This window comes from Varroa destructor, unplaced genomic scaffold (genome assembly GCF_002443255.2).
Source record: "Varroa destructor unplaced genomic scaffold, Vdes_3.0 BEIS01000002.1, whole genome shotgun sequence".
Classification (NCBI taxonomy): Eukaryota; Metazoa; Arthropoda; class Arachnida; order Mesostigmata; family Varroidae; genus Varroa; species Varroa destructor.
The window spans coordinates 23270382-23295392 of record NW_019211455.1 but is presented as its reverse complement, the minus strand read 5'-3'; the positions used below and the strand labels follow the sequence as shown (position 1 = coordinate 23295392).

General features: G+C 42.5%; 2 long non-coding RNA genes across 2 annotated transcripts; both read right to left on the bottom strand.

Moving 5' to 3' along the window:
* Positions 1-1037: 1037 nt before the first annotated feature.
* On the bottom strand, positions 1038-8669 carry LOC147757538 (uncharacterized). The gene is made up of 3 exons (XR_015321539.1): positions 7907-8669; positions 7390-7607; positions 1038-5069 (listed from the first exon to the last, which is right to left on the bottom strand). It is a non-coding gene; the product is annotated as an uncharacterized LOC147757538 (long non-coding RNA).
* A 9469-nt stretch (positions 8670-18138) lies between these two features.
* On the bottom strand, positions 18139-21052 carry LOC147757537 (uncharacterized). The gene is made up of 2 exons (XR_015320422.1): positions 19750-21052; positions 18139-18834 (listed from the first exon to the last, which is right to left on the bottom strand). It is a non-coding gene; the product is annotated as an uncharacterized LOC147757537 (long non-coding RNA).
* Between the last annotated feature and the right edge of the window lie 3959 nt (positions 21053-25011).

The window sequence follows — 25011 nt, the reverse complement described above, 5'->3', positions numbered from 1 at the left end:
GCGATGCTTCTGTAAGGAAATTGTTTGTCGAACATCTTGGGCATCAGCGTGGTGATCCTAGTACATGTATATTTTCCCATAGCTATAAATCAAATTACTGAATTTTTGTTTTTTGATTTCCGATGGGTAACAAACAGGTCTACAAAGTCAATGCGTCCCCACGGAACGTGTAGGTTGAATATTATTGATGCGCCTGGGTCGCATACTGTCAAGCAGGAATACGAGCAGATGTATGATATCGTTGATCGTAAATACCTCAATTCCTCATGAGGTACCTGTTTATAAGGTGCTTACTACGTAGCTTACTAAAACGACGCGTCTATTCAGTGAACCTGAAAAATCAATCGATTTCAGTGTCATTATGCAATATAGCCGACACATACGACAGTTAATAGCCGTATTTGCCATGCTGTACCATATATATGTATATTCACAGAGAGAGAGAGAGAGAGAGAGAGAGAGAGAGAGAGAGAGAGGGAGGGAGGGGGAGAGAGAGTCTCATTTGTGTGCGACACTTTTTTTTATTGTCAAGAAAAACTAAGAGTTAGACCGAACTTCAGAGAAATTATTTTATCTAAAACAGTTGTCACTTGTCTATGAAAAATATTAAACAAGTACAAAATAGATTATATTAAGTATAAATTTATGAATGCATTATCATATGCTCCGCTCCAAGGACACACATGGTGCATCTACTTCAGTCAAACAACGTCCTACGGATGAAAACACTAGCCATAATATATGTATCGATTAAAAATATCCATGCACTAAGGATGTCTGCAACAACTAGTAATGGGAGTTTTGCAAAAGCAAACAAGCATCTGATTTACAGACGGAAGCCAACACGAAAAAGTTTAATGTACCTTATTAGAAAAGCAATTGTTATTGCCTTTTTTCGCAGACCAACTTAACTATGAAACGTATCGCATCCTATGCAACGATGATGAATTCTAAGTTGGGGCTCATTTTCAGCTCTAGGCCAAACAAAGGAATACGAATTTCACTTAGAAGTAATCTAAGATAATGGTTACCTTTATTTCATTGAACCGAGGAATACTTTTATTGGGATCGTCAGATCTTTTCGTTCATGGAACACAATATCCTGTCTGAAGGTACGATGTTGACACGGCAAACGTCAACGTGTTGCCCGGCAAATGGAAGCGTGTGCAATGCCGATCCATATAGTTCTATTCAACGTGGTATAGCAGCCAGTATGAGTAGACACAATGCCAACAAGAAGTATTCATTTCGATGCAAAGCTCTCTTGCCTCACGATATTCATTATTATTAGGTTGTTTTTGTTCATTAAGGAATGTTTAAACACGACGACGCTTATATTTTACACGTTCAAGCGTAAGTATGCAGTACGTATTATAAGACACCGTAATACCTGCGGAAATATCGGCTCTAGGAGCTTTCTTGCCAGACAATAACGTATAAACCATCGCTATAGTAGTCTGCAACTATAGTGCACGAGGTCTTCGTGCAACAGCATATGGTAACACATAAAAAGATCCTTTTCTTTTGGTTTCCAGTTATGGTCTAGTTATGTCTGTCTAACTAGGAAAGCTGGGTGATAAAAATTCTCCTGGTCAAATCTACCACTTCCATTATGAGCTGAGGCTGTACACACGGTGTATAGATCCTGCAGCAACGATATTCCCAGCTACATATTGAACTAGAAGTGTTATCTCGCAACCTCAGATATAATCAGCGGAATATCTGCCGTTCCGAGTTGAAGTTACGAAGAGGCTAGGACAAGGGGTAGGAAGAACGCGGGTCAGCTTCCATTACGTCTTTTTTAGCCGTACCAATGTTACCGCCCGCCATTTTTTGCTCCATTCATGACTGTTGCTGCTGTGGCGCGACAACCACTCCACTATTGCCGTCAAATACCTCTACATATTACTGTGCTTGCAGGACAGCGAATTGCGTAACAGGAAATCTACTATTGTTCTGCCCCCTGGCGATGTCTGCTATTGCTGCTGTTGTGCTTGTAAACCGTAAAAACTATTCTTCATTAAACTCAACGATGAAATGGGCAGTTTCCCTGTGGTGTGATCTCGTTCTCACACGAGTGTGAAGAGATGTTTCATTTGTTACACTTAAAAACGGACGTGTCTCAGGCCGAAGGATTTATTGTCCTGTCAAAGCTGCTTACATAGTAGTAGCAGTACTGGTGCGGGTCCCTAACATGTGGGGCAAAATCCTCTAAGGGGACATTCTAGTGAGGCTAAGTGTTTGACTGTATTTTATGCAATAACTCTTTAAATGTTGATACAATTGACATTACACACGAAAAAACTATCTGTTATTTTTTTTCCAAAATTTATTGGTGAATAGCTTCAACGGTGCTGAGTGCTTTCAGGCTCTTAAGCAGCATTATTTTCGTGATCCTCATTGCCTGTGCACTAAATGCACAGCATTAGTATAAACTGCAGTGGGCGTACGGTGCAGCGGAAACAAAAGCTAATGTTTTCATTTTTTTTTTAGAAAATTGTTTAATCTATGAATTTAAATTTAATTTTTTTTAACACACTCACAACAATTTTCTACAATAGCCGTGTTTATACGCAGTATTAGTGTTACTATTCAGCGCAGAGGTTAAAGTTATGGTCTTCCGCTATGATCGGAAACCCGATCGTAGTTTGTTCGGGAGACTTTTCTCGGCCCTGTACGAAACAGTGATCTTGGAACGAGATTAGCTCGAAGCGCAGATATCACCCTTCAGCCTCACAGCCGCAAGCGAGCATTTATCATCACTGCGTATTGCTGCGGCTGACCGCAGAGAGTACATCCGGCATCCAGTGTACTGATGGTGAAAATAGCTTTTCAATCAGCCTCGGTCGTCCATTGCAATCGAGAACTCGGCCATAAGAACAATAGCAGCTTAAGCACAGTGGGTTGCACTCTACCAGTTATGGTAATAAGAGTAATGAAAAAGTGACGCTAAAAGTTGCTCAAACACTAGCCTGACTTTTACCAGAGAAGAGACTTCTAGGAGATTCGTCAACGTTCTTGCATACGACTAGTCGAACTGCCTACATATGTAACTAGCCCGCAGGCCACTGGCCAGCCGGTTTCTCTTAGGACGTCATAACAGGCCAGGCGACTGGTCTCGACCGGTCGCCTAGGGCTAGGTAGGTTTAGCGAGGCGGCAGTATGATTAAATGTCGCAACGAGCCTAGCAGCTGCAAAGCTGCTACAATCATGTGAATTGTTACGCGTCAAAATTGTTAAGCGGCAAGCTATGCTGAAGAGCTCTGAATAGCGAGTTCGTGTTTCGCGCAGTCGAATGGCAATGGTTTAGTGCTGTTACCACTGCCGCCACCTCCCGAGAGGGCGCCGCAACTGCCGCCGTAAAGGTCGTGCGCACAGTTGATCGTCCGTTAGTCTCGAGTGGGGTCGTACTACGGGCCGCGAATCAATGACTGACAAGAGTACTCAGTCACAATTTTTTTTCAGAATAGAAGACGTCGTATCCGACAAGACCCGGATCTAGTATGCAGTCGTTGCTATTGCAGCTGCCGATGTTTCTGCAGAGAATATGTGACTCATTACTAGAATGTTTCTGAGTGTGTCTGCAAACATAGGTATTCCATTGACTCTGCTGGTCCTTGCTCTATTCTCGTGTGAACTATGTTTACCTTGTCATACTAAGCCGTTAGCTAGAGTTGTACTAGGCTGGATGCGGCAGACCGGTGTCGTGTAAAGTAGAAAGAGCCGGGCGTGATGACGCGCTACAACGACGTTGTTTGCTTTGGTAAATTTTGGCCATCAGCTATAGCGTCAAATGGTCATAATCAAAGCGCTTTTGCAGGAAGTCACTGATAGTCATTGAGCTTGATGAGTGTACCAATCAAGGCGTCGAACGAACAGATGTTTAAAAAACAGCCGTGTACCTTAGAGAGGGTTAGTTAGTAGTACCTATTCACATGGAGTTAAATAGGTAATGCAGTATGTGCAATTGTTTACATTCTTGACTTACTTAATTGAAAACGTTGGTAGCTTTAATAACTAAACGAATGTATAATATGATATAATACAGCAGTGTTTAACAAACCCATTCGAACTGGTCACCTTTTTATGACATGACATGATAAGATAGCTTCTGTCATACAACATATTACTGATAGACAACTTGGTAGATTTAGACCTGGCTTTACAAAAAAAAAAAAAAAAAAAAAATAGCTTTTCACAAGACCCAGCGAAGTCGTTTGTATTAGAGTATAGTATACTTGTATTCTCGCGCTCCAGAGCGAACATATGGTTGAGGGAACGCCGCCGACATGTAAGAGAACTATGCAAAACAGCCACCCTGTTAGACTGTGCGCGTCATAACTGCACAGCTAGATTTATTTTTATTTAAGGATGAAAATCTTGCCCCCACAGATTTTTTTTTATCACTGCCAATAACAACAATGGTAATAACAATAATAATGGTAGTAGTAGTAGTAGTAGTAATAATAATAATAGCAAATCTTCAGTAAAGCATTGTCTTGTTGTCGCCGGAAACCGATCGCCAGAAGTGTGACACCATAAAGGACACCCACTATGCATATATGTATGTGACTACTAGTACTATTATATTTACTCGGAAGGTCAACGGAACACTTCCTATGTGCATCTAGCATTAAAATAGGTCCGATTAAAATAGGTCCAGTTTGTACCACTCTGCAGCTGCGATGTTACCTGCTCAGACAGCACTGTTGTTTGCCATTCGCGATATTTATTCAGCGATCTTCAACAAACCACTTTTCATTCTTACAATATGAAGTCCATATACTTACCTGGTGGCCTCGATCACAGCGCAGCATCATACCCCCATTCACAGATGCTATATATTTATGATTTCAAGGCAAAATTCACGGTCGGCTTCGTGTTGACATTCCACTGAAGGTTTCGGAGTTTGGGCAGGGCGTCTAATTAAATGACCCACGTTAATTGAGTCGGTCCTTAATTAACGTAAAACAGCGTAAACGCGTTGATCGAAACCAGCGGCCAGTGTTGAGTGGATACTACCAGCTTTAGCCGCGCGTATGAGGGGTAGATATCCTCAATGGCTTCATCTAATAGCGCGAAAGAAAATTGCAATGAAGATGTTACTAATATAAACTACACCAGCTACGCCGATTGATTGTGGTCTGAATTAAAACCTTTTCCCTAGAAATAATAATCCCATTTTAAAATATTGATATTTCGAAATAGGATTGTCCCCGAAGCCGGCGCCCATGTAATGGTGATACTTTGTCAGATCGGGTGGACTATGCGGCCGAAAACTTCACCCGGCCGCAACCAGATGGCGCCACATGTACTATCTTCTATGAGCCTATTTGAATTCTTGCTTATATCAATAAAGAAAATGTTGAATTTCAGATTATCGTACCAAAATTTAGAAACCGACATTGAATTTGTGGGTAAGTTGAATAGGAATACTATTCTCAATTTTACGGCTTTAGCTGAGGCTCTGAGTATATTCGAGTCAACGTATTCATTTAGTATGTCAAGAAAATGATATACTTTAATGTTGCTATTGTTCGCTCGAATACGGGTTGTATAACGTATATAAAAGTGTAAAATCGAGCTAACTATGACAATTATTAACGTATATGAATGTCATTACTGTGTTGAGATGGCACTGTTATATAAACAGTCCGTAACAAGCATATGAGAAATCCATTGCATGAGAGGTCTTAAATCCAGCGATAATCTGACAAAATAACTTGGAAAAATTTGCCATACACGCACTACAAGTTATAGGTTAAAGTTTTCCGCGCAAAACAAATTAGCTTTTATCATGATATATGCTGATACGGTCCAAATTATAACGGCGAACTTTAGTAAGCTTTATAAGACATAGTTTATATTCTAGCACAAAGAGGGCTCATTAGCATTATAAGTTGTTAATGATACGCAAAAAAAAATTGTCCCAAGCTCATTCGCACGGAAACTCTTTAATATAAATCAAGTTATTTGAGGACTAGCACTACCATTAGCGTTATAATCGCCTTTTTCCTTTCGTACAAATTATGTTCATTAATGTTCATATGTCACTTTAGCATTGCTTTTGGTAACTGCAACAATCTTGTAGATAATCGTCCCATTCCGATACATTTTTCAAACGTCTGTTTCGAGGTACGTAAATATCCAAATGAATTTCGGGTCGATCAAAGTCATTATTCGGTGTGACCCAGTCATTTGAGTTCAACTAGATCAGAGAACCGTACAGATCAACTTTATTAGCCTGAATATCGTTTTCCAGCCTATCAATCTAGTACTGGGTCTCCCGCTGCACCCATTTCGCGGTTCAAATGTTAAGTCAATGGTAGTAGCAGCAGCAGCACCAGAATATACAAAAGCATTACCCCGATTAGTTGCAAATATGATCGTTTGCACTTGTGTTACTGGTACAAAACAAGCGAACGCCTAATGACCAGAGTCAATGTTTGAAAATATCTCACTGCCTTTTGGGCTGAACAGATACTCTGTAGCTTGACATCGGATTCTCTCCCACTTGAGAGAAATTAACTAGTTTACGTAATAAACAGAACCCGGATCTGTTTTTAAATCGTGAACCTGACGGCTGGTTGGGTTTCGCCGAAGAAGACTCTTCGCTGAGTGCTCAGGAGGCGGCCCATAAGCTTAATGGCTTCGTATCTATTCAATATATAATAGCTCTTGCCCGCTATTGAAGATACTGATGTTAAAAAGATCGCGCAGTCTAAATCTAGTCAGATTAAACCTTTTTTCTGTCGCTGTATCCGAGCAGCGAATATTCAAAACTATCTAAAGATTCGATAGGATCCGTTACGCTAAAAGAAATCGTATGTGACCAACAGAATATCTTCTCATTACATAATTCAAAGGAAGTCTTTTAACTGTCCTCGAGATTAGTTAGATGCTTCAAATGCACGAAGCCATTGTTGGTGGTAGTATACGGTAGTGAGTTACACTGCTACTGCGCCGGGAACTGATTAGAGCCCTCACTATTCTGTCCGAAGGCCTAGTATTACAACAGATCCTGAGGTGCCTGTTAATTGAGCTATTCTAGTGGATTAGCAAAACAGCTAGAGATTGTCTGAAATCAATATATAGCATATATTTTGGATTTATCTAGCTTTTTATGCCTATACAAGAACTATAACGCATATTATTAAAGTTTATATATAGACGGTCTTCCTATATGTAATATGGGAGCATAATTTTGTCGTACCCGATCCCTTTGAGCTTCCGACTTTGTTTTTGTGTTGTTCCGTTTGAATAGTGAATATATAATAGATATTGTGGGTTTTTGGGGCGAGACACCAGTAACTGGCGCGTTGCCTATAAACGGCTCGCTGTGATAATTCGTACGCGATTAATAATGGTAGAGTTGAGTTAACAACTTACCGACAACACGCGGTACAATGTGACACTTCAAGTTCGAACGTGTGCGCACGCCTCATGGTCGTTCTGAAACGCTGGTCAGCGTTTGTAGATGGGAAATCGCATCGCACGTTATATCATGTTATACAGTCTTCTGTGCTCCATCAACAGAAACAGTTTCCCATAGTAAGCATTATTTTAGTTGAAGTCACCCCCACCCTTGTCCTGAAATATGCATACACCTGCACACAACAGGACACAATAACGCAGGCAGCGAATTACCACCACTGGTGCCCCCTTCTTAAAAAAACTCCAGACAAACGGATAGAAAGGCGTTTGCCATTGTGAACTGTAGAAGACATCTATGTTTGTGTGTTGTGATGAGCTCTGTTATCTTGCAATCAAGTTATAATGGTATTGCGCTTATGGAGGGTGGAAACTTTTCACCTTGAATGATTGTCTGCGTAAGAGGTAGTGCGTAGCTCAGAAATAGTAAGTACAATATGTTGGAATACTAGCAACACTGGTTGTGAATGATAACCTGATGGCCATTCTGTCGACGGCACTCTGGTGGTAGCCGTAAGTGACGACGGTGTTCTGACAGTGACAGCGGCGGTAACAACTTCGGCGTAACAACTCAACACAGCATGATCACCTTCAACCAGCCGCGACCAGAGCGTAAACATAGCAACTTCATTGTGTGTTACACTTGTCGTTATTGGAAGAGCTGTGATCGGCCGTAGCCGGTTCCTGGGAGTGGGGACGACTGGCGCTGCAGTGAACACTCCAGCGACGGCCCTGAACAACGAGCACGCACGTCAGCGAGCACACAAAATGGCGAAGGGAACATTACACGATACGAAACAAAATCAAATGGCCTCTAACAGCCCGCTGATACCCATGGCACCACCTTCAACACAATTCTATCAAACTGCATTTCTGTTCGATGGTGGCAATGGCAACAACCGGTAGTATAACAACTCAATCGGTGTAGGTAATAAATTCAAACTGCTCAGATCCACTTGCGCCATTCGCACAGTCGGTGTCGGGCGGAGTGGCTGTGAGAGCCGGTTAGAAAGCTCGTCTCGTCTCGTCTGTTATATCATACATCTGTGGGTGTGCGAAAAGTTACTGAAGAACATATATACATATATGTGTGTGTAACGTAAGTGATATGAGTAATATTGTTATCTGAGAGGGTTCACGACATAGATGGACGGAAGGGCACTTATGCGACGAGGAACTCGGTAGCATCATCAGGCGTCGTTATTATCATTATCGACGACGTCTTCGCGGATGACAACGACAGGAAACGAAAACGCGAGCGAGGGAGGGAGGAAAGGATTGCTCTAAGCTGTAAACAGCAGCTACCCAGTTTACTGTCGTCAGGTTTTACAACGTCACGGTACAGTGATGAGATTCAAATGCGATGGCGCCTGCGGTCAAGGACGAAACCTACTATTGCTGTTGCTCCTGAGTTGAAAATGTCGTTCTCAGGCATAGGGCAAAATTCTCCTTCTTTTTTTCATTATCGCTCGGTGATCTGGTGAGACAGCATCAGCAGATGCATGAGGACGACTCGCTAAAACGAGCAGCGGCAGTAGCGGTAGCTGTAGTTACAGATAGTGGACTATGAAGGAAAAATAGCAATGCGCAAACAGACACATGTGCATGCTTATACAACGGATATATATAGAGGGGAAAAAAAATGAATGGTCATAGTAAAAAAAGGCCGAGTTTGGAAGCTCACGTTTTCTATACGTAGTACTGTTAGACGTTATCGGCTTATTCGGATCTGTGTATTGTACCATGACTATGAAACCGACGTTACTAAGGGTCGAGTTACGGGAGTTGGTTGGCAAAGTTACGGGAAATGTAGCCATGGAGTGGTCGGCAGCGATCGCATAGAAAGGCGCGTGACCTTTCAGCAGAGGTACCGTTTCGGACCGGCAATTACATTCGGCGAGAATAACATTATGGTATCGCTGATCGCAGTCAATTGTCAGTCAGCTCAAAAGCATGACCTGCAAGGAACCAGGCTCTATCACTGAGTTACCGATTCCACTGCTGCTTGTAACCGTCCGGTTGGGCAAAACTTTTTTAGATACACATTACCATTGTAGCTTGTTTGAGACAACCCCTCGGTCGGTCCATCTGACTTTTGGTTGGTCTAACCAATCTGTCGATAAGCGTGACCCTATTGCTGCCGCTCGTCCTGCCGTTGTTACCAACATCGCTAACGACGCCGCCGCCGCCGCCGCCGCCGCCGCTGATGCCAATCATCATTTTCAGCGAGTGGGAGGGCAGACAACACCGCACTCCCTGTTAAAAAAAATACAGCTTCCTTTATTACGACATTCGAATATGTCGTATTTCATCGACGCTATATCTAACCATACGTTACATCGCATCACATTTGAAAAAAGCCTATTCACTACAACCGCCGGCGCTGTTGCTACAGGCGGTGCGAGTGTTCCCACCTCTCATTTCTCGTTCCCGTCGCTCACTTTCTGCCGTAGCGTTAGTTGATCTAGGCAAAAAACGGACGGCAAAACTGGCCGATTTTCCCGTGGTGCCCCTGACATGTCTTCAGTTTGCTGAGATAACGTCACTGATGTTGCTTAGATGTGTGTGTACTTTTGCCTAGTTAAAGTATCTATAAGTTTAAAATTGATATAAGGTAATGTAACTTGAAAAAAAAAAAGAAAAACACGAACAAATGAAAATTTTACGCGGTGATTCTGCTAGTCGCAGATCGCTATTGGCCCGTTCTTGTTGTACGGGATAATCGTTTCACAAAAAAGGTCGACGGAACGTTTTGGCCAGCATATGGGGTCTAAATCACGATAATGTAGACGATGAATTAATTCAGTATATGAAATAAATGATGGAAAAAGTACTAAGAGATTCTAGTGTTTTTTTTTTTTTTGTAATTTTGATAGTTGCTTAAGATACAGATATCAACAACAATAGTTCATTTATTGCTTTTTTTACTCTTGCAAGGCAAATCGTGTCGATCGTCAGCTATCAATTTTATTGAAAATTTCGTTACGCTGCTTTTTGCAGTACTTTCAACCAGTCTGGACTACAGTTATTATTTGTGTGTGTGTGTGTGTGTTTTTGAATAGTTTTTCTAGCCAATGCGAATTTAATTCTAATTGATACCCATACAAACGATTAAAAACTGTTCGTCCTGTTAAAGATAAAAAAAAATCAGGCAGCTAATCAACGATGACAGTTAGCTTTGCTTCATTGAGGGGACTCGACGAAATAAAACTAATTGTCGTTTGTTTGTAGTGCGATATCATCTAAACACTGAAAGGCTCGTAGCGTCGATGAACAGATTGAAAACAAGATCCTCATCGTCATCGAGTGATTTCAAGCGTGAAGCGCATCATACGCCTATAGCCGCACCCGAAATCTTTCGTGGCAACGCCTTTTGTGTATTATCAAGCATTATTTTAGTAAGAGCACGAAGCAAAATACGTGTTCGTAGCGGAAAAACGGCATTACAAAATAATCCCCGTCGCCAGCTATGGAACACAGCAAACCTAAGCCCATGGATCACGTAACGAAACGTTAACGATCATGAAGTTATCAATTATACGACGCTTTACCATTATTATTTGGTCGATTGACAATACAACTTAATACGAATGACGCGTTTATCTTGCAAACTTTCGTCGCTATATTCTGTCAGGCTTTGCCTTCCCCTAAAATCGTTAACATCTACGAACGCAGCCAGTCAGTTACTCGCTGAGATCGTACAACTTCCGTAGATGAAACTTGCTAGATTAACTAAAAGCAATAACCAATCGACTAAGCCAGCCGAATATTCCAATTGTCTCATGTTATTTCAGCTGCAGCCCGTCGCGATAGTCGTACCTATCGGACGAATGGTGTCCGCAACCCAACGTGTGCCGTGGGTTCTGTCATTGCGATGTGTCGTTGAATTTTGTTCGTTATAGTACTGTGCATTTGTTGTCAAGCTTCGATCGAGTAAATGGTTCTCCGTAGTGATTGGTCACTTCGTCGGGTCGTTGAGTCGGAGCTGTTGATCTGTTCGTTCGCACCCGCGACGCGCCTCGTAGCCGCAGGCCATAGCTGTTGTTAGGATTGCTATACGGGATTGCTAACCGGCAGGCGTCATTCCATCCATACGCCCGGCTGGCCCGAAGCCGTTTACTTATGCCACAGCAACTGCACTCGGCGCTGTGGTCATCGCTACCGCTGCCGCTATTGTTGTTATTACTGCATTGTCTGCGTCGTTGTCGGAAATCTGTGGTGGCACCTCGGGCAACAGGAACTCTTCCGGCGATCGCTAGCTGACTGTCTGTCCGTCCGCGGCGGCGGTCCTCGTGATTGCTGATTAGCGCCTCCTGTAGTGTGGCCGTTGCGCACTTGAGGCTGTCCTGCTGTGGCTTTCTCCGATCTATCCCTGTCGATAAATGTCGGCTTGTACTGGCACTGTTACTAAAGCGATATGTGGTCACGGGCATCTGTTTCTCTGTCGGTCTAACAGCGACAGCAGCCCAAAAACGGTGGGTAAACGTTTGTCAACTTGCACCCCGCTCTTGACTTCGCCCGACGTTTGGCCGCTGTTAGTGTGTAGTCGTTGTCGTCAGACGGACGCAGTCCCGACCGGCAGCCGCGCTTGTCCGTGGCCTCGTCTCCGACGTAACAACTTCACTATTCGCCGTAGCTCACACGTGGGTTGGCGTTATTTACGCGCATCCAACAGGAAGGCAGCAGCATAAGACGCTGCAGACAAGTGGAGACGATGTTACGATGCCACTACGGTCTTCATTCATGAAACCAACACCAACTACAGCCACAACATTCGCTTGTACACACTTGCAGATGTACATGTGTATACATCTACTCACAGTTATAACTGAGTTGAGTCGAAGCAGACGCCATCACCCGACGTTTGTTGGCCAGATACGAAATGAGAGATGGCCGGAGATTAGAACAGCGCTAGCTTTTGCAGTAATATTAGTAGGTATTCATGGTCGACGATCATAGACCGCTGACGCTCAAAGCGGCCGGCCAAAATCGAGTGATGATCGTGCCAGCAAGAATAGACTAGCAAACGTTGCCGCTGTTGCAACCAAGCTAATAACATCGCCAATAAACGAAAAGTATCAGAATGACGAAGGAAAAATTTTTCACCCTTTGCTATCATAGATACCGAAAAGGCCACAGGTAACATTGGAGTCAGAGTGGAGCAGATTTATAGTTTACCATTGGTCTTACAGTAGAGTTAATGATGAACAAGTGGGTGGGTGGGTGGTTGGGTGGGTGGGTGGGCGGAATAGTATATGGCATTACTCCTGACGAGACAAATGAGTAAACTAAAACATAATGCGTACACTGTTTGGTGCTATGGGTTGTATTGTATTATGCACTAACCGCAGATGCCGCTAGCAGACACTTTAGCGAAGCTCTCAACACAATCGAAGTTCGGTACAAAAAAGATTATTTATATTTTAAGTTACTCTGCTGCGATTTACATCGACTTTAAATGCTTCGAGGCATTACAGGCCGAGTATGTCCGTTATGCTCTATCGAGTGGTGCCCCAAATCGCTATATGTCTGAGTGGTGCGGGTGGACCCCAACGTATCCGTTTCGCGTATGACGTCTACAATCGTATCTTACTCGTCGTCCGTCTGATTAAGCTAATACACTTATGCTCGAACTCTTGCTTTTATTGCTCCTGCTGCAGTTGATTTCTTCATTGGCGTCATAACCGTTATTTTAATCTTCGCTGTTACAACTACAATCAGTACCGAAATCGTCTGCAATATAGAAGACCTGTATCGGCAGCTTAGCGGCATTACCGGCGCCGTCAGTCGCCGTATCTCTGGCCTCGAATCAACTTAAGAGCGAAGTTTAATCGTTTGTCATTGACTTAGAAAGGAACGCAGTGGATAAAATATTAACAGGTAACAACGGCTTTATGCTTTTATCATCACGGCTAGTTATGCTTCGTGGGATGCTATAGTCCATTTATGCAGTAATGGAAATTAAAGCGAAACGTTAAAGTACGCGAAGTGCTAAATAAGCGTTTCTGAAGCACCGCGATCAAGGCCAGACATCCACCCCAAAAGCCGTTTAGTCCAGGGCCATCACGAGCGGCATCCGTTGCAAGGGATTCGAAAAAAAAATTCACGCGCGTACGATCAATGAAATGAAATGAAAAAAGTTCGGTATAAAAGTATATATACAGTATAGCATTATACTGTGTAATCTAGCTTTTAGCTGGGTTTTTGCGAAGTCAGCAATGTCTTTTGTTCCCCGGCCGAATCGTAAGAAAAAAAACAAGCATGCGATACGTATCTCTTCCGAGTATCGTTTTGGACCATGGTTATATAACCTATATAATTAGTGTTCTCCAGTCGTCTGCTGTCTTATTGTATCGCGGCGCTAAATTCTTGTTCTAGTTGCTCCTCCCGTCCTGTGGAATCCAAAAGGTCAGGATCGGCGAGCGCCCAAACACCCGCAATATCAATGCCGCTGGCTGACTATCATCGTCTGTAGCTGTGGTAGCCTGCTGTTCTTGTGACCTAACAACTTAGCAGGAATCAACTTTCCGAGAATCATCACTATTGATCGTAATTCGTTGTTTTGCGATAACGATCCCGTTTGCTCGCCGCCCGTGTGCGTTCGTTTCCTAGTTAATATCGTCAACAGGCGAAAGAAGCCTACGAGAGGGCTATGGTGTTTCTGGAAGAAGAAGAAAAATAATAAAAAAACAAAAAATTACTGACTGGTTTTCGTTATACAGCCAGTAAAATTAAGTCGCAGTCACCACAGCCAGCCCCAGCTGTGTTCCTGCCACTGTCGACGTAGACCTTGGCTTTCTTGTGTTTGCCAGTTGCGGGCTCACGCGCTCCCTCCATCGAAAGAGGTGAATATTGTCGCCCTTCCTAAGTATGGATCTCTCTTCATTTCGATCAGTTTTTTCTCCGGGCGCTCTGTATTTTTCTCCATCATATGGGCACCCTCTTGTTTTTGTCCTCTTCTATTCGAAGCGAAAGGCTCATTTTAACCGCGCGAACTATCACCATGGCCGCCAGCTAGCACAGCTTTTCGTGAGCTCTTCCTGGATCGTCGTAGGAAACTCAGTTTTTTTATGCAAATGAACGACTGGGCCCAGCAGCAGCAGCAGCAGCAGCCAGAAAAGAAAAAAGATAGTCCCAGAGAACACCGATTATGGCAGCCACTACCGTTCGTCCATAGAAATTTACTCACCATCCGTCACTGTCTCATCGATGCTGGTATGCGCTATACAAGAGCGCGCTGGTGCTAGAGGTGCTGCTTATAGGTGCAGCCCCTCCCACCATCCAACCACCGACCCTGGCTACACCTGGATGATTGGTAAATGACCCCCTTCTTCCAATACTACTACTACTTTTGTCCGCCATTACTATTAGAAGTCGTAGCCATTGCTTCACAGCCCTCTCTTCTCTCTAAATGTGCATGTATACGTACATACCTCTCCTTCCTTTTTTCTCCTCTTCTAAAGGCGTTGCCTTTGCAAACCTAATCCTCTGCCACCCAGTTTAGCTTGCAGCAACAACAACAGTAACTGCTGTAATCGCGGAAGTGGCGGCGACGTAGTTAAAGCTTTGGCGATCCGAGCCAGGGAATCCGTGAAAGGCCGATCGACAAGTTGCGTAGCTTCTTTTTCTTTTTCTCTTTTAATTCCTGTTCATTGCTCCCTGACGGATTGAACGCGAAATAAAGCCATTCTTAACTTATAGCTCCAGCGTAAACGGGAAAAAAAATATTGCCAGAGAGAGAGCGGGGGAACGAGGTAAGAGAAGTTTAAGCTGCACACTAACTTGACAGCATTTGTAGCTGCAGTGGCGGCTGCAACGGTGGCGGCGGCGGCGGTGGCGCTAGCCACGCGCGCGTCGTGACTTGTAAAAAAACAAAACGATGATGAAGACACCACGAAGACGCAAACAAGTCATTGTTGTAATAATAATAATAGTATCCTCGCGATGGCGCATTTGCTATGTGTTTGCCTAATAAAGTTAACAACATGCGAATCAAATTCTGGAACAAACATGTTTATTTCATGCTAAAGGTCGACCGCCTGATGCGGTGCTAACGTTAATCTTAAAACACACACATATATATACATTATTGTATGTATTATATATATTATAGTTTATAGTCGGAAAAAAGCAACAATGGTCTTCATCGTAGATATAAGTCAGTAGTTTTTCAGTCTTTGTATGACTGGTTATACTTGTAGCGTTGAGCATAGCGTTTAGCCGACGACAGTAATTATGATGGTAGTTATGACAAAATAACAAATTAATAAGGATGACCATGACGACAGTGGTGACCTGTTTGGCCAGTGCTACTTGGCCAACTCGTCACGGGAAGCTGTGCCTTACCTAGGTAGAAATCGATCATAGGTCGCAAAATCGCTATTGTTAACGTTGCAGCAGTTCTCATTTCCCATCGTTATTGTTATCTTGCACTATCGAAATGCTTCGCTAATTCGACCCTGATTCCAGTATACGGCGGAGCTATGGGTTTAATAATGGGGAAATTGAAAGGGGGATCAGATAGAACTAAAACAGCCGTAACGGCAACGACGGTAGTAGCTAGAATACGAAATCGGACCTGTCAGTCGCCAAACGAGATCAGCGTCTATAGCAGGAAGCTGACCACCCATTCTCGCGGTGGACACAGCCTCATGAATGTATAACACCTCTAGTACGTCAACTTGTGCATGTCTTCTACGTATGGGCCCAAGCACTCGAAGAACTTCAAATATACATCACATTTGTTCACTTGACTGTTTGTTAATACGGTATCGCAATAAATAATAACAAAAATATCCAATAGATATTTTCCAGCGATCCGGTAGGTAGTCTCGATTTGCCCCCCTTGTTTATAATACATATACCTATTTGAACAGAAACAGAACATCCCCCCGTAGCCCGACTAAAGTAACAAACGCTATATGTGCCGTGTCATACAGCTGCATGTTTCAGGGGGCCGGGGGGAGAATATTACCAGCCTCCTTCGCTTGACACGTTCCCATCTCTGTTATACGCGTGTAAATAGCGGTTTCGAAATAACCCGGTGTGAATGATGTATGAATATATTTGTGAGACTCAACCTCGTAATGAAAACTATATTAAAGTCGGCAAAACAGCTGTCGTTGTTTCCGATAGACAAATTGGACGAAAAGTAAACGATCAGAAATGCAAAACTGAAATTCCGAACTACTACTGAAACTAGTAAGCAACATTAAACTGTATTTAAATGAAGATAGATGAGATTAGAAAAAGATAAAGAAAGAAGAAATCTATTTTGGATTAGGTTCGCACTGACTGAGATCGTTTTGGTCGACCGAAGCTGTTGAACGTTATGCCGCAGCCTAACATGATACGACAAAAACTAAGGCAAAGACAAAGAGTTGTCATCTTGTTATCACTGCTGTTGTGGAATTGCTTCTGTTCAAAGTAATCGAGTTTCTGCACTAGAAAGATGCGCCCCTTAACGAGGGCCCCCCTGCGCATAATTGAGATGGTGGATGGGCGGGTGGGTGTCGGCGGCGGCGGCGGTGGTGATTGCGCGGAATGATGGCAAAGACAGGTAAAAAAATTTCATCTCTTCCACTATAGCAGCGGCTGCCATTGCTGTTATTGTGCATTTTGTTCATGGCGGTAACGACGTCGTTGATGTGGATGGCTAGGGCACGGGGCTGAGCACGGCTAACAACAAAATGGACCGACACGTAGAGTTCCATCAAATCAGCCCATCATCAGCATCACCATCTGTACTGCGCATAAAATGGCTCCAATGAGCCTGTTTCAGGAAAAACGGCAGACATTTTAGGCTAGAACATATGTAATTTTGGTTGGTTTTTTCTAGCAGAAGAGCAGTGCTTCGCTCAAATTTTGGTAACAAATAAATATACGATGTGTTCGTGCTCACTCGCTGCGACTCTGTTCCCTGTGTCAGCCAAATTTTTATTCCACTTCACTAGAAACTGGATTCGGCAAAAGGCGAAAAAGAGCAGATATTTAAAAATGAACTTTTCTCTTGAGCTTGAACTCGATAATTTCGTCCGCCGCAGCACAACGAGGTTACAAGGGGGTGTCAGAGGAGAGGCAAAGAATCTCGAACTAAACAACCGGAAAGGAAGTGTTAAGGCAAACTAAACGTATTTCTATTATTCTATATTACATGCAAATAATGAATGTGGAAAATAATTAGGAGGCGACGAATCAGCGGCGCTCTATGAGGGGTCACAGAGCGAAATAATCTTCACTTCGAGGAAATATTTAGAAGGGCTTGAATGAAGCTTAAGATCAATCTGGAACTCGTGAGAATGAGCGTGGACAATATTAAATGCAGGCAGTCGAATATGTATTCGCTATACGTGTTTCTGAAATGTGATGAGTTGGGCGTCTTTAAAGTGAAGTCTCTCTGATTGCGCAGTAAACGATCCCCGCGTCCACAGACATGTCGACGCATTACGTCGAACAAAAAGCCCACTCAATCACCCGTTGAAGTTACCCACAGGAACTTGTTGAAAGCCTTCCACGCGACACGCATCTGCGCAGCTTATGTGAAGTAAAAACAACATCACAATATATGCGCATATATTTTAATAAGCCTTTAATTGTGGTGGTGACAATCACTGACAATGTTACAGGATTATACTAGCTAGCATCTAGGGATGTGTTTAATTTAGCGTTCGTAAAGGCCACAAATGTAAAGAAAAACTAGCGGAAACGTCACCATGGAATTCTTATTAATTTTATTATTTTTAAATTAATAATAACAATTAATGATAGGCACAGGTACTATTTAACACACGCCGTTGGAACATATGTGCCTCCCGTTACTTCTTAATCTAATTAAATTTAATTCTTAAATAAAAGAATAAACCTAATAGTAATTAAATATTACGCTCCTTTCTAGTCCAACTATTGTTCAAAACGATTTCCAATGCGGCACCATTCTATAAGCTACTGTGTATATCCAATGTGTGTGTTGGAACAGAAGAAATTGAAATCTTCCCTATCAATATATTCCAGTTTGTATGTAATGATCTTTAAGAGCCGTCGCTCACAGATACTATTTCGTGAGTAGCTTGGCGCGGAGCGATGATCTTTGAACGCTTGCTATTGTTAATCTACAGTTGTCGTCATGGCGTCAGAAAGGACAATAGCAGTCTCATCATCATTTTAACACTCTTCAAGCGAGCGCGTGAGCGGCATTTTTGCAATTTTGTCGTCCGTGTCGACCATACAGGCTGCGAAGATATTACTGCTCTCCTATATTATTGTTGTACGATCGCGTTCTAGTCGCTACGGGCTGTAGAAGCCGCTTTGTTGGCCAGCAAATATGTCGGAGTGCCTACATTGGTTCGGAACGGGATAACAGATGCGGTAGAGGAAAACTTCTGCCAAGTCAGTTATATGTAACACCTGCAATACAACACGCAGGGCAAAGTTCAATCAGTCTAATAGTAGATCTATTTAAAAGCAGAATACCGATGTTAGTAAACTTTAGAGTATTTCGATTAAAAGCTTCTATCATAGACGGAGCGTTTAGCAAAAGGTTTATGTAACGATAGTACAACACAAGGGAGTCCTTATTCCTCTTTTGCATATCCGTGATATTGGTATTGGTTTTGTTTCCTATAGTAACTATAATCGAAGTCGTTGCTTCACAGACCCTCTCAATGGGTAACCGGTTTCGCTACCTCGTACTGTGTACCATAGTTGCACGTACAAACGAACCAGAACGATTTTGAACGTCACATAGCTTCACGCAAACGTTCCTAGTGATCTGTAAAGCAGTCATTTGGCTATGATAATATGTGGAACCCATACAGCTGCACGAACTTTCATCCATGTTTACAACAGTTAACATGCGTTACGTTTGTCCGTATAATAGTCGAGGAGCTTCAATATTCAATGGCTGTGTTATCATTCTACTTAATTTTAGGGTTCTTTGTCGAAGATCATTCAGTCCGCGGCTCGAGTCGACGCTCTCGCTGTTACTATCAAGAAATCTGTCACAACAAGCGTTTTTATCGCCGTTTTACACTGCCGCGTAAATACTTTCAAACAGGTTATGTTACATCTGTTCAAATAAATATCGCCTTGGTTAATATCAGCGGCTGGAGCAGATAAACTATTCCAAACGGACGCAGACGGTACTTTCTAGTCAATGTTCTGTTGGTACTTTGTCAAGCTACATCGATAGTTTGTATCGTCACGTCCAGGGCGTGCCCAGCGGATATTGCATGCACACGGTCATCGAAAAAACGAAACCCCAACAACAACAGCTACGGCAATTGCAGTAGCGACGACAACACACGAAATACAGAAACATACCATTGTGACTATCGTCTGCTGCAGGAGCACCACTATATTTCAATCACAGCCAGTTCAATTACAACCGTATCGATCCGAACCTTAAAGGGCAATATTTTCCATTTATCACTACCTCCTCTTTTCATATCGTCCATCTAGCAGTCACACCGAGTTATTCGATGCTAATGATGAGTCGTACCCTGCCTGAGATGGGATGACAGAGCCATCAGTAAAGCACGCTAAAGTTAGTTAGCAGGCTGATCCTAGGCGGTGGCTTGTCTGGCAGAAAGTCCTCGATGACCTATCCAACAGACTCGGCTTTGCCTGGGACTGCACATTAGTTCAGCTGGTAGACGCCTATACTGAACTGTTACCGGACACAAAGATAATGATGACTGTCGTCAGCATTATCAGTAATATCGTCATGAACAGCGGCAACATGAGCTTGACTTGTTTTCACTGCTTCTTTCGGAAGTTCATAACGTCCGAAATGTCTGCAAGCGCGTCTGCTACCGCTCCTACCATTGTTGTTCAAGATGACCGGCTGCGGGAAACGTTGCAAAACCATTTCGGAAAGGTCAGGTTGGTCTGCTCAGTTGATGCCATGACTACCGCTGCCGCCAGATCAAAATTAAAAGAATCGACCTAGCTCCTCCGGTTGCGATCGCTAGTGGCGTAGGTAGTTGCACGATAAACAAGGCTCGTCCGCTATTAATCCACGCGGACTGGCGCTGACCTTCGTTTTTTACCTATGATTTTTCCTAAGCCCAAAAATTCTTGATGAGTCGAAGTTTTGTCGGTGACGATTGTCTGCAAAATACAAGCGCACGCGCATGTGTGATTCGCGAATGGGGAACGAATCATACCGATGAAGGTACCTTTAGAGCCACTACCACGGACTGGCGTATTACTGTTAACATTGTAATAAACACATTACCGCTCATTGACGGCTGTATCTATATCATACGTTATATATTGATTCGTCGTATAAATTTACAGCCACTTGGTAAACGCTCTGGGGTATGATAAGTACATCGTACAGATAGCCGAAACGGTCAGTTTAGTTAATGGATCTCTTTCTTTGGTTCTTTTTAAAAGTAAACGATTCTTACTGTTATTTGAAATCTTTGATCAATGTCTGAAATCCGATTCAAAAGCCCATGTGCTTCTATGAGTGGCAAAATCTATATCATGCTCATGGAGATAAAGCACGGAAAGCTGTCGATTATCGTTCCTATTTGACTCATGATCACATACATGCTATTATTTTCATTTGTTCAACCATACGTACATATTTATTGTATATTCTCAAAAGCAAACTGTCTCAATTAACGCATAGGTGTTCAATACGATATTAGGATTAAAAAGATAGCTTTGGAAAAACATTAATAAATTTTTATTATTCAGTTATATACACGTGTATATATACACAGCGGCAAACCGAACTGGTCATTATTAGCATTAGGAAAAAAGCTTTTTATATAGCATATATATATACAAGGAAGAGTTGCACTTTAATCCCATAGGCCACCGTAAACTAAAAAGGCCAGGACGCACTAAAGCTCTGCGCAGAAAGCGCTGGTTAGAGGTTTACCCGTGCTGAGCAGACTATATGATATGCCACCTTGACAACTTTCTAGACGAAGGTAGTGTCCACATACGGATCCGTAAGGATCTGTATATGATAGGATTCCAGATAATTTGTTACCAAGGGGGGACTTCAAACGCGTTGCAGGTGCACTTACATGTATCCTCCTGAGCATTGCACTGTCAGAAGTGCAGGCCGATGTGTTTATTCTCAACTCCTGCTTTCAGTCAGCTGAAACATACCTTGGAGAGAACAAGGTCTCCCGCAAGAGGTTCCCTCTTCATTTACTCTAAATGATTCAGGGAACGTCGGACAGTTCGTATCAACTCACAAAATTAGTTAGCTTTTACGGGCACCAGCAGATATTCATTACGTTGCTCTGTTTCTGAATTCAGTGTACGTATCTCATTCATGCTGCACTATTGCCATGCCGATTTAACCCATTTTCTTCGGTTTTCATTTCAGCTCGTTTATCGTGCGCTAGAAGACCCTTAGATCCTGACTATACAAGCCTCTCATGCTTACGCCTATAGAGTAGCCTCAAAATAGACATACGGACACAAAAGTTTTGGACATTTCACTAATTTTTCACAGTATCAGATGAGAAAATGCCCACACGGAACTAGCACGAGTCCCGGTATTGAAATAAAGAAGAGTAAACAAAACTGAACATTCTCTGACATTATTTGATAGAATGCTCCGTTTACAGGACTGGCAGAGCTTGCTAAGACCCGGCTCGTCCATCGGCTGTCACAGAGCATAAATATTTTAGTCCTCGTTACTACTTCAATAAACTTTGACCTCACTTTGGCCTTGTTGTACCGATTTCGCTTCTTGGTGAAGCTGCAATATTCTCACGCACGCGTACATACCTAGCTTATACATGACTGGTAGATCTGTTGCAGTGGGAATCCTTTGACAGACGAAGTAACAACAAGAACGACAGCGACAGCAAAAATGAGAATCGAAATAATAATTATTATAACAGAGCGATAATTGTTATATTAATAAATTCAGGACCGGTGAAAACGTCGATACGGTAGAAGCAAAAATAACGGCCCAACTATCGGTGACACCATGAGAAAGTATATCGAAGGGCCTATCAGCGATGTCATAGCACTCGCTTGTCGAGAAAGCCAAAATTTCGTGATTCATTCTATTTTGTTATTCGAGACTGATAAATTTAAAAAGAAAAATGGCTGATCTGAAAATACGGTAAGGTACATGCGTTCACGTAGCGGCGCAGACACCCAAATAGAGATATATCGACGTGCATATTTAATATGTCCATAATGATACTTTAGATGCGCCATGTTGTCGTTATTGGCTTGCAGATACACTTCATTCCCTCACATCAATTGAGTAACAGTTACTCTCTCTTTCGAGAAGACATACCGTATATATATATATATATATATCTATCTTGAGTTTCAATACTTTTTTTTTATGATAGTGATAGTAAATAGATGATTGTTTAGCTTTTACCGGTAGTAATTCTAGCCACAACTATTGATGTACCACTAATGCGTAACGGTGATGTAGTAGGTCCTGTTTGGTAATAAGTTTTTACGTTGGTTTTTCATCTCTGCGATCCTTATCCTCGAAGTCATGCGAGCAGGGCTTCAATCACTCAACGGCAAAAACCAATCAAGTTGATGAATTTAGAATAGGTTTTCAGATCACCCCTATAGAAAGCCCCATTCAAAACTACTAGAAACTGGAGCGTAAATCCGGCATTGATTTCATTCTCCAGCATTTTCGTAATCATTGCTGGACTAATTTAGGGTACATATATACAATGAAATATAACCAGTAAGTATTCAAAATGTCGCTTCGCATCAATTTCCTTAGTCTTTATCAAGAGTAACTTACAGTTGAGCTTCTATGTATGCGGGGCATATTCTATCGGTTCTCGGACAGCAAAATCTGACTTCTGCCTCCTGTCTTCGATGGCCAGCCATTCACGATAATACTATCAAAAACTTTGTAGGATTCTATCTATAATGTAACCGTAGACTTAATGGACATAGAAGTATGATTCAAGCAAATGATTGCTTCTTGCGCAATAGAAATGTAACGACGAAGTAAGTTCCATCTCACTTCATAAACTTCGTGCACAAAAAGGTCAACCCTATGTTCTGCTGAATTTTTCGTGCGATAGGTAGCCACTTCTAAATACACTGTACAGTGTATCTTTAGCTTGAGCTGCTGACCATGTTGCCTGCTATTTACGGTAGCGGATCACTGGCAAAATCGAATTTATCTTTAGATCATCTTGAAAGTACGCTAAAAAAAAGTACTCTAAAGCTAACGCTTATAGTTGGAAACGTCTGAGGTCTGTAATTAATACTTATTTATAAATAAATGAATATTATAGCCTAAATGATCGATCGTATGCCGTTTATTATTCGTTGAATTGATAGCATGCCGACAGCAAAGGTAGTAATACTATGCAGGTGCCAGCGTTAACCTGCAACCACGTACAACTGCTGGTACTGTTAATTGTGCCGCCGCGCTGACTGGCTCGTTAAAGAATCGCGGCCTACTGTTAGGTTCCTTTCATTTTCACCCTATCATTACATCTGGACATCGTTGTATACCTATTTCCTTATTATCCCTCCCTCCTTTCCTCCGTCTCTCCCTACTCGTTTTTGGGAATCGTTCATCTACCATTACGCGCTGCCTAAAACCCACATCCGCCCATGCAGAGGTTACTGGTTATCATTCAGCCTGCTTTACGTTCGCTTGCTCAACTCTAACAGCATCTATGAACAGGGCACCTGCATACGACAGCATGTACCACAGCTAGGCTTGAGCTCAGCTAGCGGGCCAGTTAGGCCAGCCAACCAGGCCAGCAGTGTTTGCTAATAAGGAGGATTTTATCAGACAGAAATATACTCATATCTGCCATAGCACCTAGCCTTGTGCGTTCCTCTCTGTCGTATATATGTCCCGAACGCTGACAAACATGACTGGGAAGGAAGGGCATTAAGCGATATTTGAGGGCCTGTTGTAAGCCGACGGGCCGCTGACTTCAGCCGAGCACCATGCTGGCCAAATGGGATATTCATATTCTTACAAGTAGTACTTGAACGTTTGACTTGATAAACATATACATACGTACCGACACACTCATGATTGGATTGTACCGTTCGGTGTCGTTCTTCGGTTTAAAATACCTAACTACCCAACATCTCACAGCAAACAATAGCCAATTAAAACGTAATGGTGTACATGCTGACGCAGGCGCTGAGACAGGCGCCGGTACACATTCCGGTACATAACAGACACAAACATATCTATATATATATATATAGAAGGAGTAATTTATTTCCCAGAATCGAGAAATGAAGCTTGAGAAATGAGACCTTTCCGGTGTTTTCGTCGATATAATAATCTGATAACCTTCTAATGATAGTGACATTGAAACAGTACAGGTCCGTTTATTCTAAGTTTATCCGTAGTTTATAGTACAGTCCGATTATTCATCTAAGTAGCGGCGGCTCTTAACTCTCTGACTATAATAATAAAAAAAAAAACCAGGACAGTTCCTTGAGCATTACGACTCACTTGCGTCAGCAGTAGAATTTCTCTATTTGTACAAGTCACTGCATTTCAGTCAAACTCGAACGCGCACGTAAAATATTCATAGGCGAAATCGCTTATTTTTCTAATTTTTGCTAAATGTCGTATTT